Source organism: Mobula birostris, chromosome 2 (genome assembly GCF_030028105.1).
Source record: "Mobula birostris isolate sMobBir1 chromosome 2, sMobBir1.hap1, whole genome shotgun sequence".
NCBI classification, from domain to species: domain Eukaryota; kingdom Metazoa; phylum Chordata; class Chondrichthyes; order Myliobatiformes; family Myliobatidae; genus Mobula; species Mobula birostris.
Genome location: NC_092371.1, coordinates 113,847,013 through 113,866,786, shown reverse-complemented (window position 1 = coordinate 113,866,786; position 19,774 = coordinate 113,847,013).

Below are 19,774 nucleotides of genomic sequence, written 5' to 3'. Positions count from 1 at the left end.
GGTGTCTTCAGGCTTGGCAGGAGGCTGTAATCTTCAGGCTTGAGGCAAGGGAGGTGGCTGGAGTCTTCAGGCTTGAGGCTAGGCAGGAGGCTGGAGTCTTCTGGCTTGTGGCTAGGCTGGACGCTGGAGTCCAGGCTTGAGGCTAGGTAGGAGGCTGGAGTCTTCAGGCTTGAGGCTAGGCAGGAGGCTGGAGTCTTCGGGATTGAGGCTTGGCAGGAGGCTGCAGTGTTCGGGCTTGAGGCTTGGCAGGAGGCTGGAGTCTTCGGGCTTGTGGCTTGACAGGTGGCTGGAGACTTTGGGCTTGAGGTTTGGCAGGAGGTTGGAGACTTCAGGCTTGAGGGTTGGCAGGAGGCTGGAGTCTTCGGGCTTGAGGCTTGGCAGGGGGCTGCAGTCTTCGGGCTTAAGGCTTGGCAGGAGGCTAGAGTCTTCGGACTTGAGGCTGGGCAGGAGGCTGGAGTCTTCGGGCTTGTGGCTTGACAGGTGGCTGGAGACTTTGGGCTTGAGGTTTGGCAGGAGGTTGGAGACTTCAGGCTTGAGGGTTGGCAGGAGGCTGGAGTCTTCGGGTTTGAGGCTTGGCAGGGGGCTGGAGTCTTCGGGCTTGCGGCGAGGATGGAGGCTGGAATCTTCAGGCTTGAGGCTAGGCAGGAGGCTGGAGTCTTCAGGCTTGAGGCTAGGCAGGAGGCTGGAGTCTTCTGACTTGAGGCTAGGCAGGACGCTGGAGACTTCGGGCTTGAGTCTTGGCAGAAGGTTGGATTCTTCGGGCTTCAACTTGGCAGTTGACTGGAGTCTTCGGGCGTGAGGCTTGGCAGGTGGCTGGAGACTTCGGGCTTGAGGCTTGGCAGGAGTCTGGAGTCTACAGGCTTGAGGCTAGGCAGGAGGCTGGAGTCTTCGATCTTGAGGCTTGGCAGGAGGCTGGAGTCTTCGGGCTTGAGGCTTGGCAGGAGTCTGGAGTCATCAGGCTTGAGGCTTGGCAGGAGGCTGGAGTCTTCGGGCTTGAGGGTTGGCAGGAGGCTGGAGTCTTCAGGCTTGAGGCTAGGAAGGAGGCCGGAGTCGTGGGGCTTGAAGCTAGGCAGGAGTTGGAGTCTTCGGGCTTGAGGCTAGGCAGGAGGCTGGAGTCTTCAGACTTGAGGCTTGGCAGGAGGCTGGGGTCTTCGGGCTTGAGGGTTGGCAGGAGGCTGGAGTCTTCGGGCTTGAGGCTAGGAAGGAGGCTGGAGTCGTGGGGCTTGAGGCTAGGCAGGAGTTGGAGTCTTCGGGCTTGAGGCTAGGCAGGAGGCTGCAGTCTTCGGCTTTGAGGCTAGGCAGGAGGCTGGAGTCTTTGGGATTGCGGTTAGGCAGGAGGCTGGAGTCTTCAGGCTTGAGGCTAGGCAGAAGTCAGGAGTCTTTGCGCTTGAGGCTAGGCAGGAGGCTGGAGTCTTCAGGCTTGAGACTAGGTAGGAGGCTGGAGTCTTCGGACTTTAGGCTTGAGAGGAGGCTGGAGACTTCGAGCTTGAGGCCAGGCAGGAGGCTGGAGTCTTCGGGCCTGAGGCTTAGCAGAAGTCAGGAGTCTTCAAGCTTCAGGCTAGGCAGGGGGCTGGAGGCTTCAGCCTTGAGGCTAGGCAGGAGGCTGTAGTCTTCAGGCTTGAGGCTAGGTAGGAGGCTGGAGTCTTCGGCTTGAGGGAAGGCAGGAGGCTGGAGTATTCGGGTTTGTGGCTAGGCAGGAGCCTGGAGTCTTCAGGCTTGAGGCTAGGCAGGAGGCTTGAGTCTTCGAGCTTGACGCTAGGCAGGAGGCTGGAGTTTTCGGGCTTGAGGCTAGGCAGGAGGCTGGAGTCTTCGGGTTTGAGACTAGGCAGGAAGCTGGAGTCTTGAAGCAAGGCAGGAGGCTAGAGTCTTCAGGCTTGAGGCTAGGCAGGAAGCTGGAATCTTCAGTCTTGAGGCTAGGCAGGAGGCTGGAATCTTCAGGCTTGAGGCTAGGCAGGTGGCTGGTGTCTTCAGGCTAGGCAGGAGGCTGGAATCTTCAGGCTTGAGGCAAGGAAGGTGGCTGGAGTCTTCAGGCTTGAGGCAAGGAAGGTGGCTGGAGTCTTCAGGCTTGTGGCTTGACAGGTGGCTGGAGTCTTTGGGCTTGAGGTTTGGCAGGAGGTTGGAGACTTCAGGCTTGAGGGTTGGCAGGAGGCTGGAGTCTTCGGGCCTGAGGCTTGGCAGGGGGCTGCAGTCTTCGGGCTTAAGGCTTGGCAGGAGGCTAGAGTCTTCGGACTTGAGGCTGGGCAGGAGGCTGGAGTCTTCAGGCTTGAGGCTTTGCAGGAGGTTGGAGACTTCGGCTTGAGGCTAGGCAGGAGGCTGGAGTTTTCGCGCTTGAGGCTAGTCAGGAGGCTGGAGTCTTCGGGCTTGAGACTAGGTAGGAGGCTGGAGTCTTCGCGTTTGAGGCCAGGCAGGAGGCTGGATTCTTGAGGCTAGGCAGGAGGCTGGAGTCTTCAGGCTTTAGGCTTGACAGGAGACTGGAGTCTTCGGGCCTCAGGCTTGGCAGGAGTCTGGAGTATTCAAGCTTCAGGCTAGGCAGGAGGCTGGAGTCTTCGGGCTTGAGGGAAGGCAGGAGGCTGGAGTCTTCGGGCTTGAGGCTAGGCAGGAGGCTGGAGTCTTCAGGCTTGAGTCTTGGCAGAAGGCTGGAGTCTTCAGGCTTGAGGCTAAGCAGGAGGCTGGAGTCTTCAGGCTTGAGGCGAGGAAGGAGGCTGGATTCTTCAGGCTTGAGGCTAAGCAGGAGGCTGGAGTCTTCAGGCTTGAGGCTAGGCAGGAGGCTGGAGTTTTTGGGCTTGAGTCTTGGCAGAAGGCTGGATTCTTCGGGCTTCAACTTGGCAGTTGGCTGGAGTCTTCGGGCGTGAGGCTTGGCAGGAGGCTGGAGTCTTCGGGCTTGAGTCTTGGCAGGAGTCTGGAGTCTACAGGCTTGAGGCTAGGCAGGAGGCTGGAGTCTTCGAGCTTGAGGCTTGGCAGGAGTCTGGAGTCATCAGGCTTGAGGCTTGGCAGGAGGCTGGAGTCTTCGGGCTTGAGGGTTGCCAGGAGGCTGGAGTCTTCAGGCTTGAGGCTAGGAAGGAGGCTGGAGTCGTGGGGCTTGAGGCTAGGCAGGAGTTGGAGTCTTCGCGCTTGAGGCTAGGCAGGAGGCTGGAGTCTTCAGACCTGAGGCTTGGCAGGAGTCTGGAGTCTTCAAGCTTCAGGCTAGGCAGGAGGCTGGAGTCTTCGGGCTTGAGGCTAGGCAGTAGGCTGGAGTCTTCGGGCTTGAGGCTAGGCAGGAGGCTGGAGACTTCAAGCTTGACGCTAGGCAGGAGGCTGGAGTCTTCGCGCTTGAGGCTAGGCAGGAGGCTGGAGTCTTCAGGCTTGAGACTAGGTAGGAGGCTGGAGTGTTCGGGCTTGAGGCCAGGCAGGAGGCTGGATACTTGAGGCTAGGCAGGAGGCTGGAGTCTTCAGGCTTTAGGCTTGACAGGAGGCTGGAGTATTCAGGCTTGAAGGTAGGCAGGAGGCTGGAGTCTTCAGGCTTGAGGCTAGGCCAGAGGCTGGAGTCTTCAGGCTTGAGGCTAGGCAGGAGGCTGCAGTCTTCTGGCTTGAGGCTAGGCAGAAGGCTGGAGTCTTCGGGCTTGAGGCTAGGCAGGAGGCTGGAGTCTTTGGGATTGTGGCTAGGCAGGAGGCTGGAGTCTTCGGGCTTGAGGCTAGGCAGAAGTCTGGAGTCTTCGCGCTTGAGGCTAGGCAGGAGGCTGGAGTCTTCAGGCTTGAGACTAGGTAAGAGGCTGGAGTCTTCGGGCTTTAGGCTTGACAGGAGGCTGGAGACTTTGGGCTTGAGGTTAGGCAGGAGGCTGGAGTCTTCGGGCCTGAGGCTTAGCAGGAGTAAGGAGTCTTCAAGCTTCAGGCTAGGCAGGAGGCTGGATTCTTGAGGCTTGAGACTAGGGAAGAGGCTGGAGTCTTCGGGATTTAGGCTTGACAGGAGGCTGGAGTCTTTGCGCTTGAGGCTAGGCAGGAGGCTGGAGTCTTCAGGCTTGAGACTAGGTAGGAGGCTGGAGTCTTCGGGCTTGAGGCGAGGCAGGAGGCTGGATTCTTGAGGCTAGGCAGGAGGCTGGAGTCTTCAGGCTTTAGGCTTGACAGGAGGCTGGAGACTTCGGGCTTGAGGCTAGGCAGGGGGCTGGAGTCTTCGGCCTGAGGCTTGGCAGGAGTCAGGAGTCTTCAAGCTTCAGGCTAGGCAGGGGGCTGGAGTCTTCGGGCTTGAGGCTAGGCAGGAGGCTGGAGTCTTCGGGCTTGAGGCTAGGCAGGAGGCTGGAGTCTTCAGGCTTGAGAATTGGCAGTATGCTGGAGTGTTCGGGCTTGAGACTAGGCAGGAGGCTGGAGTGTTCGGGCTTGAGGCTCGGCAGGAGGCTGGAGTCTTCAGGCTTGAGGCTATTCAGGAGGCTGGAGACTTCGGGCTTGCGGCTAGGCAGGAGGCTGGAATCTTCGGGTTTGAGGCTAGGAAGGAGGCTGGAATCGTCGGACTTGAGGCTAGGCAGGAGGCTGGAGTCTTCAGGCTTGAGGCTAGGCAGGAGGCTGGAGTCTTCAGGCTTGAGGCTAGGAAAGATGCTGGAGTCTTCAGGCTTGAGGCTAGGCAGGAGGCTGGAGTCTTCAGGCTTGAGGCTAAGCAGGAGGCTGGAGTCTTCAGGCTTGAGGCTAAGCAGGAGGCTGGAGTCTTCGGGCTTGAGGCTAGGCAGAAGTCTGGAGTCTTCGCGCTTGAGGCTAGGCAGGAGGCTGGAGTCTTCAGGCTTGAGACTAGGTACGAGGCTGGAGTCTTCGGGCTTTAGGCTTGACAGGAGGCTGGAGAGTTCGGGCTTGAGGCTAGGCAGGAGGCTGGAGTCTTCGGGCCTGAGGCTTAGCAGGAGTCAGGAGTCTTCAAGCTTCAGGCTAGGCAGGAGGCTAGAGTCTTTGCGCTTGAGGCTAGGCAGGAGGCTGGAGTCTTCAGGCTTGAGACTAGGTAGGAGGCTGGAGTCTTCGGGCTTGAGGCCAGGCAGGAGGCTGGATTCTTGAGGCTAGGCAGGAGGTTGGAGTCTTCGGCCTTGAGGCTAGGCAGGAGGCTGTAGTCTTCAGGCTTGAGGCTAGGTAGGAGGCTGGAGTCTTCGGGCTTGAGGGAAATCAGGAGGCTGGAGTCTTCGGGCTTGAGGCTAGGCAGGAGGCTGGAGTCTTCAGGCTTGTGGCTAGGCAGGAGGCTGGAGTCTTCGAGCTTGACGCCAGGCAGGAGGCTGGAGTCTTCGGGCTTGAGGCTAGGCAGGAGGCTGGAGTCTTGAAGCTAGGCAGGAGGCTGGAGTCTTCAGGCTTCACGCTAGGCAGGAAGCTGGAATCTTCAGGCTTAAGGCTAGGCAGGAGGCTGGAGTACAGGCTTGAGGCTAGGCAGGAGTCTGGAGTCTTCAGGCTTGAGGCTAGGCAGGAGGCTGGAGTCTTCGGGCTTGAGGCTTGGCAGGAGGCTGGAGTCTTAGGGCTTGAGGCTAGGCAGGAGGCTGGAGTCTTCGGGCTTGAGGCTAGGCAGGAGGCTGGAGTCTTCGGGCTTGAGAATAGGCAGTATGCTGGAGTCATCGGGCTTGAGACTAGGCAGGAGGCTGGAGTGTTCGGGCTTGAGGCTCGGCAGGAGGATGGAGTTTTCGGGCTTGAGGCTAGGCAGGAGGCTGGAGTCTTCAGGCTTGAGGTTATGCAGGAGGCTGGAGACTACGGGCTTGCGGCTAGGCAGGAGGCTGGAGTCTTCGGGCTTGACGCTCAGAAGGAGGCTGGAATCGTCGGACTTGAGGCTAGGCAGGAGGCTGGAGTCTTCAGTTTTGAGGCTAGGCAGGAGGCTGGAATCTTCAGGCTTGAGGCTAGGAAAGATGCTGGAGTCTTCAGGCTTGAGGCTAGGCAGGAAGCTGGAGTCTTCAGGCTTGAGGCTAAGCAGGAGGCTGGAGACTTCGGGCTTGAGGCTAGGCAGGAGGCTGGAGTCTTCGGGCTTGAGGCTAAAAAGGAGGCTGGAATCGTCGGACTTGAGGCTAGGCAGGAGGCTGGAGTCTTCAGGCTTGAGGCTAGGCAGGAGGCTTGAGTCTTCGAGCCTGACGCTAGGCAGGAGGCTGGAGTTTTCGGGCTTGAGGCTAGGCAGGAGGCTGGAGTCTTCGGGTTTGAGACTAGGCAGGAAGCTGGAGTCTTGAAGCAAGGCAGGAGGCTAGAGTCCAGGCTTGAGGCTCGGCAGGAGTCTGGAGTCTTCAGGCTTGACACTAGGCAGGAGGCTGTAATCTTCAGGCTTGAGGCAAGGGAGGTGGCTGGAGTCTTCAGGCTTGAGGCTAGGCAGGAGGCTGGAGTCTTCTGGCTTGTGGCTAGGCTGGACGCTGGATTCCAGGCTTGAGGCTAGGTAGGAGGCTGGAGTCTTCAGGCTTGAGGCTAGGCAGGAGGCTGGAGTCTTCGGGATTGAGGCTTGGCAGGAGGCTGCAGTGTTCGGGCTTGAGGCTTGGCAGGAGGCTGGAGTCTTCGGGCTTGTGGCTTGACAGGTGGCTGGAGACTTTGGGCTTGAGGTTTGGCAGGAGGTTGGAGACTTCAGGCTTGAGGGTTGGCAGGAGGCTGGAGTCTTCGGGCTTGAGGCTTGGCAGGGGGCTGCAGTCTTCGGGCTTAAGGCTTGGCAGGAGGCTAGAGTCTTCGGACTTGAGGCTGGGCAGGAGGCTGGAGTCTTCAGGCTTGAGGCTTTGCAGGAGGTTGGAGACTTCGGGCTTGAGGCTAGGCAGGAGGCTGGAGTTTTCGCGCTTGAGGCTAGTCAGGAGGCTGGAGTCTTCAGGCTTGAGACTAGGTAGGAGGCTGGAGTCTTCGCGTTTGAGGCCAGGCAGGAGGCTGGATTCTTGAGGCTAGGCAGGAGGCTGGAGTCTTCAGGCTTTAGGCTTGACAGGAGACTGGAGACTTCAGGCTTGAGGCTAGGCAGGAGGCTTGAGTCTTCGAGCCTGACGCTAGGCAGGAGGCTGGAGTTTTCGGGCTTGAGGCTAGGCAGGAGGCTGGAGTCTTCGGGCTTGAGGCTAGGCAGGAAGCTGGAATCTTCAGTCTTGAGGCTAGGCAGGAGGCTGGAGTCCAGGCTTGAGGCTCGGCAGGAGTCTGGAGTCTTCAGGCTTGACACTAGGCAGGAGGCTGGAATCTTCAGGCTTGAGGCTAGGCAGGTGGCTGGTGTCTTCAGGCTTGGCAGGAGGCTGTAATCTTCAGGCTTGAGGCAAGGGAGGTGGCTGGAGTCTTCAGGCTTGAGGCTAGGCAGGAGGCTGGAGTCTTCTGGCTTGTGGCTAGGCTGGACGCTGGAGTCCAGGCTTGAGGCTAGGTAGGAGGCTGGAGTCTTCAGGCTTGAGGCTAGGCAGGAGGCTGGAGTCTTCGGGATTGAGGCTTGGCAGGAGGCTGCAGTGTTCGGGCTTGAGGCTTGGCAGGAGGCTGGAGTCTTCGGGCTTGTGGCTTGACAGGTGGCTGGAGACTTTGGGCTTGAGGTTTGGCAGGAGGTTGGAGACTTCAGGCTTGAGGGTTGGCAGGAGGCTGGAGTCTTCGGGCTTGAGGCTTGGCAGGGGGCTGCAGTCTTCGGGCTTAAGGCTTGGCAGGAGGCTAGAGTCTTCGGACTTGAGGCTGGGCAGGAGGCTGGAGTCTTCGGGCTTGTGGCTTGACAGGTGGCTGGAGACTTTGGGCTTGAGGTTTGGCAGGAGGTTGGGGACTTCAGGCTTGAGGGTTGGCAGGAGGCTGGAGTCTTCGGGTTTGAGGCTTGGCAGGGGGCTGGAGTCTTCGGGCCTGAGGCTTGGCAGGAGTCAGGAGTCTTCAAGCTTCAGGCTAGGCAGGGGGCTGGAGTCTTCGGGCTTGAGGCTAGGCAGGAGGCTGGAGTCTTCGGGCTTGAGGCTAGGCAGGAGGCTGGAGTCTTCAGGCTTGAGAATTGGCAGTATGCTGGAGTGTTCGGGCTTGAGACTAGGCAGGAGGCTGGAGTGTTCGGGCTTGAGGCTCGGCAGGAGGATGGAGTCTTCGGGCTTGAGGCTAGTCAGGAGGCTGGAGTCTTCAGGCTTGAGGCTATGCAGGAGGCTGGAGACTTCGGGCTTGCGGCTAGGCAGGAGGCTGGAATCTTCGGGTTTGAGGCTAGGAAGGAGGCTGGAATCGTCGGACTTGAGGCTAGGCAGGAGGCTGGAGTCTTCAGGCTTGAGGCTAGGCAGGAGGCTGGAGTCTTCAGGCTTGAGGCTAGGAAAGATGCTGGAGTCTTCAGGCTTGAGGCTAGGCAGGAGGCTGGAGTCTTCAGGCTTGAGGCTAAGCAGGAGGCTGGAGTCTTCAGGCTTGAGGCTAAGCAGGAGGCTGGAGTCTTCGGCTTGAGGCTAGGCAGAAGTCTGGAGTCTTCGCGCTTGAGGCTAGGCAGGAGGCTGGAGTCTTCAGGCTTGAGACTAGGTACGAGGCTGGAGTCTTCGGGCTTTAGGCTTGACAGGAGGCTGGAGAGTTCGGGCTTGAGGCTAGGCAGGAGGCTGGAGTCTTCGGGCCTGAGGCTTAGCAGGAGTCAGGAGTCTTCAAGCTTCAGGCTAGGCAGGAGGCTAGAGTCTTTGCGCTTGAGGCTAGGCAGGAGGCTGGAGTCTTCAGGCTTGAGACTAGGTAGGAGGCTGGAGTCTTCGGGCTTGAGGCCAGGCAGGAAGCTGGATTCTTGAGGCTAGGCAGGAGGCTGGAGTCTTCGGCCTTGAGGCTAGGCAGGAGGCTGTAGTCTTCAGGCTTGAGGCTAGGTAGGAGGCTGGAGTCTTCGGGCTTGAGGGAAATCAGGAGGCTGGAGTCTTCGGGCTCGAGGCTAGGCAGGAGGCTGGAGTCTTCAGGCTTGTGGCTAGGCAGGAGGCTGGTGTCTTCGAGCTTGACACCAGGCAGGAGGCTGGAGTCTTCGGGCTTGAGGCTAGGCAGGAGGCTGGAGTCTTGAAGCTAGGCAGGAGGCTGGAGTGTTCGGGCTTGAGGCTCGGCAGGAGGATGGAGTTTTCGGGCTTGAGGCTAGGCAGGAGGCTGGAGTCTTCAGGCTTGAGGTTATGCAGGAGGCTGGAGACTACGGGCTTGCGGCTAGGCAGGAGGCTGGAGTCTTCGGGCTTGACGCTCAGAAGGAGGCTGGAATCGTCGGACTTGAGGCTAGGCAGGAGGCTGGAGTCTTCAGTTTTGAGGCTAGGCAGGAGGCTGGAATCTTCAGGCTTGAGGCTAGGTAAGATGCTGGAGTCTTCAGGCTTGAGGCTAGGCAGGAAGCTGGAGTCTTCAGGCTTGAGGCTAAGCAGGAGGCTGGAGACTTCGGGCTTGAGGCTAGGCAGGAGGCTGGAGTCTTCGGGCTTGAGGCTAGGAAGGAGGCTGGAATCGTCGGACTTGAGGCTAGGCAGGAGGCTGGAGTCTTCAGGCTTGAGGCTAGGCAGGAGGCTTGAGTCTTCGAGCCTGACGCTAGGCAGGAGGCTGGAGTTTTCGGGCTTGAGGCTAGGCAGGAGGCTGGAGTCTTCGGGTTTGAGACTAGGCAGGAAGCTGGAGTCTTGAAGCAAGGCAGGAGGCTAGAGTCCAGGCTTGAGGCTCGGCAGGAGTCTGGAGTCTTCAGGCTTGACACTAGGCAGGAGGCTGGAATCTTCAGGCTTGAGGCTAGGCAGGTGGCTGGTGTCTTCAGGCTTGGCAGGAGGCTGTAATCTTCAGGCTTGAGGCACGGGAGGTGGCTGGAGTCTTCAGGCTTGAGGCTAGGCAGGAGGCTGGAGTCTTCTGGCTTGTGGCTAGGCTGGACGCTGGAGTCCAGGCTTGAGGCTAGGTAGGAGGCTGGAGTCTTCAGGCTTGAGGCTAGGCAGGAGGCTGGAGTCTTCGGGATTGAGGCTTGGCAGGAGGCTGCAGTGTTCGGGCTTGAGGCTTGGCAGGAGGCTGGAGTCTTCGGGCTTGTGGCTTGACAGGTGGCTGGAGACTTTGGGCTTGAGGTTTGGCAGGAGGTTGGAGACTTCAGGCTTGAGGGTTGGCAGGAGGCTGGAGTCTTCGGGCTTGAGGCTTGGCAGGGGGCTGCAGTCTTCGGGCTTAAGGCTTGGCAGGAGGCTAGAGTCTTCGGACTTGAGGCTGGGCAGGAGGCTGGAGTCTTCAGGCTTGAGGCTTTGCAGGAGGTTGGAGACTTCGGGCTTGAGGCTAGGCAGGAGGCTGGAGTTTTCGCGCTTGAGGCTAGTCAGGAGGCTGGAGTCTTCAGGCTTGAGACTAGGTAGGAGGCTGGAGTCTTCGGGCTTGAGGCGAGGCAGGAGGCTGGATTCTTGAGGCTAGGCAGGAGGCTGGAGTCTTCAGGCTTTAGGCTTGACAGGAGGCTGGAGACTTCGGGCTTGAGGCTAGGCAGGGGGCTGGAGTCTTCGAGCCTGACGCTAGGCAGGAGGCTGGAGTTTTCGGGCTTGAGGCTAGGCAGGAGGCTGGAGTCTTCGGGCTTGAGGCTAGGCAGGAAGCTGGAATCTTCAGTCTTGAGGCTAGGCAGGAGGCTGGAGTCCAGGCTTGAGGCTCGGCAGGAGTCTGTAGTCTTCAGGCTTGACACTAGGCAGGAGGCTGGAATCTTCAGGCTTGAGGCTAGGCAGGTGGCTGGTGTCTTCAGGCTTGGCAGGAGGCTGTAATCTTCAGGCTTGAGGCAAGGGAGGTGGCTGGAGTCTTCAGGCTTGAGGCTAGGCAGGAGGCTGGAGTCTTCTGGCTTGTGGCTAGGCTGGACGCTGGAGTCCAGGCTTGAGGCTAGGTAGGAGGCTGGAGTCTTCAGGCTTGAGGCTAGGCAGGAGGCTGGAGTCTTCGGGATTGAGGCTTGGCAGGAGGCTGCAGTGTTCGGGCTTGAGGCTTGGCAAGAGGCTGGAGTCTTCGGGCTTGTGGCTTGACAGGTGGCTGGAGACTTTGGGCTTGAGGTTTGGCAGGAGGTTGGAGACTTCAGGCTTGAGGGTTGGCAGGAGGCTGGAGTCTTCGGGCTTGAGGCTTGGCAGGGGGCTGCAGTCTTCGGGCTTAAGGCTTGGCAGGAGGCTAGAGTCTTCGGACTTGAGGCTGGGCAGGAGGCTGGAGTCTTCAGGCTTGAGGCTTTGCAGGAGGTTGGAGACTTCGGGCTTGAGGCTAGGCAGGAGGCTGGAGTTTTCGCGCTTGAGGCTAGTCAGGAGGCTGGAGTCTTCAGGCTTGAGACTAGGTAGGAGGCTGGAGTCTTCGCGTTTGAGGCCAGGCAGGAGGCTGGATTCTTGAGGCTAGGCAGGAGGCTGGAGTCTTCAGGCTTTAGGCTTGACAGGAGACTGGAGACTTCAGGCTTGAGGCTAGGCAGGAGGCTGGAGTCTTCAGGCTTGAGGCTAGGCAGGAGGCTGGAGTCTTCGGGCCTCAGGCTTGGCAGGAGTCTGGAGTATTCAAGCTTCAGGCTAGGCAGGAGGCTGGAGTCTTCGGGCTTGAGGGAAGGCAGGAGGCTGGAGTCTTCGGGCTTGAGGCTAGGCAGGAGGCTGGAGTCTTCAGGCTTGAGTCTTGGCAGAAGGCTGGAGTCTTCAGGCTTGAGGCTAAGCAGGAGGCTGGAGTCTTCAGGCTTGAGGCGAGGATGGAGGCTGGATTCTTCAGGCTTGAGGCTAAGCAGGAGGCTGGAGTCTTCAGGCTTGAGGCTAGGCAGGAGGCTGGAGTCTTTGGGCTTGAGTCTTGGCAGAAGGCTGGATTCTTCGGGCTTCAACTTGGCAGTTGGCTGGAGTCTTCAAGCTTCAGGCTAGGCAGGAGGCTGGAGTCTTCGGGCTTGAGGCTAGGCAGTAGGCTGGAGTCTTCGGGCTTGAGGCTAGGCAGGAGGCTTTAGACTTCGAGCTTGACGCTAGGCAGGAGGCTGGAGTCTTCGGGCTTGAGGCTAGGCAGGAGGCTGGAGTCTTCGGGCTTGAGGCTAGGCAGGAGGCTGGAGTCTTCAGGCTTGAGACTAGGTAGGAGGCTGGAGTGTTCGGGCTTGAGGCTCGGCAGGAGGCTGGATACTTGAGGCTAGGCAGGAGGCTGGAGTCTTCAGGCTTTAGGCTTGACAGAAGGCTGGAGTATTCAGGCTTGAGGGTAGGCAGGAGGCTGGAGTCTTCAGGCTTGAGGCTAGGCCAGAGGCTGGAGTCTTCAGGCTTGAGGCTAGGCAGGAGGCTGCAGTCTTCTGGCTTGAGGCTAGGCAGAAGGCTGGAGTCTTCGGGCTTGAGGCTAGGCAGGAGGCTGGAGTCTTTGGGATTGCGGCTAGGCAGGAGGCTGGAGTCTTCGGGCTTGAGGCTAGGCAGAAGTCTGGAGTCTTCGCGCTTGAGGCTAGGCAGGAGGCTGGAGTCTTCAGGCTTGAGACTAGGTAAGAGGCTGGAGTCTTCGGGCTTTAGGCTTGACAGGAGGCTGGAGACTTTGGGCTTGAGGTTAGGCAGGAGGCTGGAGTCTTCGGGCCTGAGGCTTAGCAGGAGTAAGGAGTCTTCAAGCTTCAGGCTAGGCAGGAGGCTGGATTCTTGAGGCTTGAGACTAGGGAAGAGGCTGGAGTCTTCGGGCTTTAGGCTTGACAGGAGGCTGGAGTCTTTGCGCTTGAGGCTAGGCAGGAGGCTGGAGTCTTCAGGCTTGAGACTAGGTAGGAGGCTGGAGTCTTCGGGCTTGAGGCGAGGCAGGAGGCTGGATTCTTGAGGCTAGGCAGGAGGCTGGAGTCTTCAGGCTTTAGGCTTGACAGGAGGCTGGAGACTTCGGGCTTGAGGCTAGGCAGGAGGCTGGAGTCTTCGGGCCTGAGGCTTGGCAGGAGTCAGGAGTCTTCAAGCTTCAGGCTAGGCAGGGGGCTGGAGTCTTCGGGCTTGAGGCTAGGCAGGAGGCTGGAGTCTTCGGGCTTGAGGCTAGGCAGGAGGCTGGAGTCTTCAGGCTTGAGAATTGGCAGTATGCTGGAGTGTTCGGGCTTGAGACTAGGCAGGAGGCTGGAGTGTTCGGGCTTGAGGCTCGGCAGGAGGATGGAGTCTTCGGGCTTGAGGGTAGTCAGGAGGCTGGAGTCTTCAGGCTTGAGGCTATGCAGTAGGCTGGAGACTTCGGGCTTGCGGCTAGGCAGGAGGCTGGAATCTTCGGGTTTGAGGCTAGGAAGGAGGCTGGAATCGTCGGACTTGAGGCTAGGCAGGAGGCTGGAGTCTTCAGGCTTGAGGCTAGGCAGGAGGCTGGAGTCTTCAGGCGTGAGGCTAGGAAAGATGCTGGAGTCTTCAGGCTTGAGCCTAGGCAGGAGGCTGGAGTCTTCAGGCTTGAGGCTAAGCAGGAGGCTGGAGTCTTCAGGCTTGAGGCTAAGCAGGAGGCTGGAGTCTTCGGGCTTGAGGCTAGGCAGAAGTCTGGAGTCTTCGCGCTTGAAGCTAGGCAGGAGGCTGGAGTCTTCAGGCTTGAGACTGGGTAAGAGGCTGGAGTCTTCGGGCTTTAGGCTTGACAGGAGGCTGGAGACTTCGGGCTTGAGGCTAGGCAGGAGGCTGGAGTCTTCGGGACTGAGGCTTAGCAGGAGTCAGGAGTCTTCAAGCTTCAGGCTAGGCAGGAGCCTAGAGTCTTTGCGCTTGAGGCTAGGCAGGAGGCTGGAGTCTTCAGGCTTGAGACTAGGTAGGAGGCTGGAGTCTTCGGGCTTGAGGCCAGGCAGGAGGCTGGATTCTTGAGGCTAGGCAGGAGGCTGGAGTCTTCATGCTTTAGGCTTGACAGGAGGCTGGAGACTTCGGGCTTGAGGATAGGCAGGAGGCTGGAGTCTTCGGGCCTGAGGCTTGGCAGGAGTCAGGAGTCTTCAAGCTTCAGGCTAGGCAGGGGGCTGGAGTCTTCGGCCTTGAGGCTAGGCAGGAGGCTGTAGTCTTCAGGCTTGAGGCTAGGTAGGAGGCTGGAGTCTTCGGGCTTGAGGGAAATCAGGAGGCTGGAGTCTTCGGGCTTGAGGCTAGGCAGGAGGCTGGAGTCTTCAGGCTTGTGGCTGGGCAGGAGGCTGGATTCTTCGAGCTTGAAGCCAGGCAGGAGGCTGGAGTCTTCGGGCTTGAGGCTAGGCAGGAGGCTGGAGTCTTGAAGCTAGGCAGGAGGCTGGAGTCTTCAGGCTTCACGCTAGGCAGGAAGCTGGAATCTTCAGGCTTAAGGCTAGGCAGGAGGCTGGAGTACAGGCTTGAGGCTAGGCAGGAGTCTGGAGTCTTCAGGCTTGAGGCTAGGCAGGAGGCTGGAGTCTTCGGGCTTGAGGCTTGGCAGGAGGCTGGAGTCTTAGGGCTTGAGGCTAGGCAGGAGGCTGGAGTCTTCGGGCTTGAGGCTAGGCAGGAGGCTGGAGTCTTCGGGCTTGAGAATAGGCAGTATGCTGGAGACATCGGGCTTGAGGCTCGGCAGGAGGATGGAGTTTTCGGGCTTGAGGCTAGGCAGGAGGCTGGAGTCTTCAGGCTTGAGGTTATGCAGGATGCTGGAGACTACGGGCTTGCGGCTAGGCAGGAGGCTGGAGTCTTCGGGCTTGACGCTCAGAAGGAGGCTGGAATCGTCGGACTTGAGGCTAGGCAGGAGGCTGGAGTCTTCAGTTTTGAGGCTAGGCAGGAGGCTGGAATCTTCAGGCTTGAGGCTAGGAAAGATGCTGGAGTCTTCAGGCTTGAGGCTAGGCAGGAAGCTGGAGTCTTCAGGCTTGAGGCTAAGCAGGAGGCTGGAGACTTCGGGCTTGAGGCTAGGCAGGAGGCTGGAGTCTTCGGGCTTGAGGCTAGGAAGGAGGCTGGAATCGTCGGACTTGAGGCTAGGCAGGAGGCTGGAGTCTTCAGGCTTGAGGCTAGGCAGGAGGCTGTAGTCTTCAGGCTTGAAGCTAGGAAAGATGCTGGAGTCTTCAGGCTTGAGGCTAAGCAGGAGGCTGGAGTCTTCAGGCTTGCGGCGAGGATGGAGGCTGGAATCTTCAGGCTTGAGGCTAGGCAGGAGGCTGGAGTCTTCAGGCTTGAGGCTAGGCAGGAGGCTGGAGTCTTCTGACTTGAGGCTAGGCAGGACGCTGGAGACTTCGGGCTTGAGTCTTGGCAGAAGGCTGGATTCTTCGGGCTTCAACTTGGCAGTTGGCTGGAGTCTTCGGGCGTGAGGCTTGGCAGGTGGCTGGAGACTTCGGGCTTGAGGCTTGGCAGGAGTCTGGAGTCTACAGGCTTGAGGCTAGGCAGGAGGCTGGAGTCTTCGATCTTGAGGCTTGGCAGGAGGCTGGAGTCTTCGGGCTTGAGGCTTGGCAGGAGTCTGGAGTCATCAGGGTTGAGGCTTGGCAGGAGGCTGGAGTCTTCGGGCTTGAGGGTTGGCAGGAGGCTGGAGTCTTCAGGCTTGAGGCTAGGAAGGAGGCCGGAGTCGTGGGGCTTGAGGCTAGGCAGGAGTTGGAGTCTTCGAGCTTGAGGCTAGGCAGGAGGCTGGAGTCTTCAGACTTGAGGCTGGAGTCTTCGGGCTTGAGGGTTGGCAGGAGGCTGGAGTCTTCGGGCTTGAGGCTAGGAAGGAGGCTGGAGTCGTGGGGCTTGAGGCTAGGCAAGAGTTGGAGTCTTCGGGCTTGAGGCTAGGCAGGAGGCTGCAGTCTTCGGCTTTGAGGCTAGGCAGGAGGCTGGAGTCTTTGGGATTGCGGTTAGGCAGGAGGCTGGAGTCTTCAGGCTTGTGGCTAGGCAGAAGTCAGGAGTCTTTGCGCTTGAGGCTTGGCAGGAGACTGGAGTCTTCAGGCTTGAGACTAGGTAGGAGGCTGGAGTCTTCGGGCTTTAGGCTTGAGAGGAGGCTGGAGACTTCGGGCTTGAGGCCAGGCAGGAGGCTGGAGTCTTCGGGCCTGAGGCTTAGCAGAAGTCAGGAGTCTTCAAGCTTCAGGCTAGGCAGGGGGCTGGAGGCTTCAGCCTTGAGGCTAGGCAGGAGGCTGTAGTCCTCAGGCTTGAGGCTAGGTAGGAGGCTGGAGTCTTCGGGCTTGAGGGAAGGCAGGAGGCTGGAGTCTTCAGGCTTGAGAATTGGCAGTATGCTGGAGTGTTCGGGCTTGAGACTAGGCAGGAGGCTGGAGTGTTCGGGCTTGAGGCTCGGCAGGAGGATGGAGTCTTCGGGCTTGAGGCTAGTCAGGAGGCTGGAGTCTTCAGGCTTGAGGCTATGCAGGAGGCTGGAGACTTCGGGCTTGCGGCTAGGCAGGAGGCTGGAGTCTTCGGGTTTGAGGCTAGGAAGGAGGCTGGAATCGTCGGACTTGAGGCTAGGCAGGAGGCTGGAGTCTTCAGGCTTGAGGCTAGGAAGGAGGCTGGAGTCTTCAGGCTTGAGGCTAGGAAAGATGCTGGAGTCTTCAGGCTTGAGGCTAGGCAGGAGGCTGGAGTCTTCAGGCTTGAGGCTAAGCAGGAGGCTGGAGTCTTCAGGCTTGAGGCTAAGCAGGAGGCTGGAGTCTTCGGGCTTGAGGCTAGGCAGAAGTCTGGAGTCTTCGCGCTTGAGGCTAGGCAGGAGGCTGGAGTCTTCAGGCTTGAGACTAGGTACGAGGCTGGAGTCTTCGGGCTTTAGGCTTGACAGGAGGCTGGAGACTTTGGGCTTGAGGGTAGGCAGGAGGCTGGAGTCTTCGGGCCTGAGGCTTAGCAGGAGTAAGGAGTCTTCAAGCTTCAGGCTAGGCAGGAGGCTAGAGACTTTGCGCTTGAGGCTAGGCAGGAGGCTGGAATCTTCAGGCTTGAGACTAGGTAGGAGGCTGGAGTTTTCGGGCTTGAGGCGAGGCAGGAGGCTGGATTCTTGAGGCTAGGCAGGAGGCTGGAGTCTTCAGGATTTAGGCTTGACAGGAGGCTGGAGACTTCGGGCTTGAGGCTAGGCAGGAGGCTGGAGTCTTCGGGCTTGAGGCTAGGCAGGAGGCTGGAGTCTTCAGGCTTGAGAATAGGCAGTATGCTGGTGTCTTCGGGCTTGAGACTAGGCAGGAGGCTGGAGTGTTCGGGCTTGAGGCTCGGCAGGAGGATGGAGTCTTCGGGCTTGAGGCTAGTCAGGAGGCTGGAGTCTTCAGGCTTGAGGCTATGCAGGAGGCTGGAGACTTCGGGTTTGCGGCTAGGCAGGAGGCTGGAGTCTTCGGGTTTGAGTCTAGGAAGGAGGCTGGAATCGTCGGAATTGAGGCTAGGCAGGAGGCTGGAGTCTTCAGGCTTGAGGCTAGGCAGGAGGCTGGAGTCTTCAGGCTTGAGGCTAGGAAAGATGCTGGAGTCTTCAGGCTTGAGGCTAGGCAGGAGGCTGGAGTCTTCAGGCTTGAGGCTAAGCAGGAGGCTGGAGACTTCGGGCTTGAGGCTAGGCAGGAGGCTGGAGTCTTGAGGCTTGAGGCGATGATGGAGGCTGGAATCTTCAGGCTTGAGGCTAGGCAGGAGGCTGGAGTCTTCTGACTTGAGGCTAGGCAGGAGGCTGGAGTCTTCAGGCTTGAGGCTAGGCAGGAGGCTGGAGTCTTCAGGCTTGAGTCTTGGCAGAAGGCTGGAGTCTTCAGGCTTGAGGCTAAGCAGGAGGCTGGAGTCTTCAGGCTTGAGGCGAGGATGGAGGCTGGAATCTTCAGGCTTGAGGCTAGGCAGGAGGCTGGAGTCTTCAGGCTTGAGGCTAGGCAGGAGGCTAGAGTCTTCGGGCTTGAGTCTTGGCAGAAGGCTGGAGTCTTCGGGCGTGAGGCTTGGCAGGAGGCTGGAGTCTTCGGGCTTGAGGCTTGGCAGGAGTCTGGAGTCTACAGGCTTGAGGATAGGCAGGAGGCTGGAGTCATCGAGCTTGAGGCTTGGCAGGAGGCTGGAGTCTTCGGGCTTGAGGCTTGGCAGGAGTCTGGTGTCATCAGGCTTGAGGCTTGGCAGGAGGCTGGAGTCTTCAGGCTTGAGGGTTGGCAGGAGGCTGGAGTCTTCAGGCTTGAGGCTAGGAAGGAGGCTGGAGTCGTGGGGCTTGAGGCTAGGCAGGAGTTGGAGTCTTCGGGCTTGAGGCTAGGCAGGAGGCTGGAGTCTTCAGACTTGAGGCTTGGCAGGAGGCTGGGGTCTTCGGGCTTGAGGGTTGGCAGGAGGCTGGAGTCTTCGGGCTTGAAGCTAGGAAGGAGGCTGGAGTCGTGGGGCTTGAGGCTAGGCAGGAGTTGGAGTCTTCGGGCTTGAGGCTAGGCAGAAGTCTGCAGTCTTCGGGCTTGAGGCTAGGCAGGAGGCTGGAGTCGTTGGGATTGCGGCTAGGCAGGAGGCTGGAGTCTTCGGGCTTGACGCTCAGAAGGAGGCTGGAATCGTCGGACTTGAGGCTAGGCAGGAGGCTGGAATCTTCAGGCTTGAGGCTAGGCAGGAGGCTGGAGTCTTCAGGCTTGAGGCTAGGCAGGAGGCTGGAGTCTTCTGACTTGAGGCTAGGCAGGACGCTGGAGACTTCGGGCTTGAGTCTTGGCAGAAGGCTGGATTCTTCGGGCTTCAACTTGGCAGTTGGCTGGAGTCTTCGGGCGTGAGGCTTGGCAGGTGGCTGGAGACTTCGGGCTTGAGGCTTGGCAGGAGTCTGGAGTCTACAGGCTTGAGGCTAGGCAGGAGGCTGGAGTCTTCGATCTTGAGGCTTGGCAGGAGGCTGGAGTCTTCGGGCTTGAGGCTTGGCAGGAGTCTGGAGTCATCAGGCTTGAGGCTTGGCAGGAGGCTGGAGTCTTCGGGCTTGAGGGTTGGCAGGAGGCTGGAGTCTTCAGGCTTGAGGCTAGGAAGGAGGCCGGAGTCGTGGGGCTTGAGGCTAGGCAGGAGTTGGAGTCTTCGAGCTTGAGGCTAGGCAGGAGGCTGGAGTCTTCAGACTTGAGGCTGGAGTCTTCGGGCTTGAGGGTTGGCAGGAGGCTGGAGTCTTCGGGCTTGAGGCTAGGAAGGAGGCTGGAGTCGTGGGGCTTGAGGCTAGGCAAGAGTTGGAGTCTTCGGGCTTGAGGCTAGGCAGGAGGCTGCAGTCTTCGGCTTTGAGGCTAGGCAGGAGGCTGGAGTCTTTGGGATTGCGGTTAGGCAGGAGGCTGGAGTCTTCAGGCTTGTGGCTAGGCAGAAGTCAGGAGTCTTTGCGCTTGAGGCTAGGCAGGAGACTGGAGTCTTCAGGCTTGAGACTAGGTAGGAGGCTGGAGTCTTCGGGCTTTAGGCTTGAGAGGAGGCTGGAGACTTCGGGCTTGAGGCCAGGCAGAAGGCTGGAGTCTTCGGGCCTGAGGCTTAGCAGAAGTCAGGAGTCTTCAAGCTTCAGGCTAGGCAGGGGGCTGGAGGCTTCAGCCTTGAGGCTAGGCAGGAGGCTGTAGTCTTCAGGCTTGAGGCTAGGTAGGAGGCTGGAGTCTTCGGGCTTGAGGGAAGGCAGGAGGCTGGAGTCTTCAGGCTTGAGAATTGGCAGTATGCTGGAGTGTTCGGGCTTGAGACTAGGCAGGAGGCTGGAGTGTTCGGGCTTGAGGCTCGGCAGGAGGATGGAGTCTTCGGGCTTGAGGCTAGTCAGGAGGCTGGAGTCTTCAGGCTTGAGGCAATGCAGGAGGCTGGAGACTTCGGGCTTGCGGCTAGGCAGGAGGCTGGAGTCTTCGGGTTTGAGGCTAGGAAGGAGGCTGGAATCGTCGGACTTGAGGCTAGGCAGGAGGCTGGAGTCTTCAGGCTTGAGGCTAGGAAGGAGGCTGGAGTCTTCAGGCTTGAGGCTAGGAAAGATGCTGGAGTCTTCAGGCTTGAGGCTAGGCAGGAGGCTGGAGTCTTCAGGCTTGAGGCTAAGCAGGAGGCTGGAGTCTTCAGGCTTGAGGCTAAGCAGGAGGCTGGAGTCTTCGGGCTTGAGGCTAGGCAGAAGTCTGGAGTCTTCGCGCTTGAGGCTAGGCAGGAGGCTGGAGTCTTCAGGCTTGAGACTAGGTACGAGGCTGGAGTCTTCGGGCTTTAGGCTTGACAGGAGGCTGGAGACTTTGGGCTTGAGGGTAGGCAGGAGGCTGGAGTCTTCGGGCCTGAGGCTTAGCAGGAGTAAGGAGTCTTCAAGCTTCAGGCTAGGCAGGAGGCTA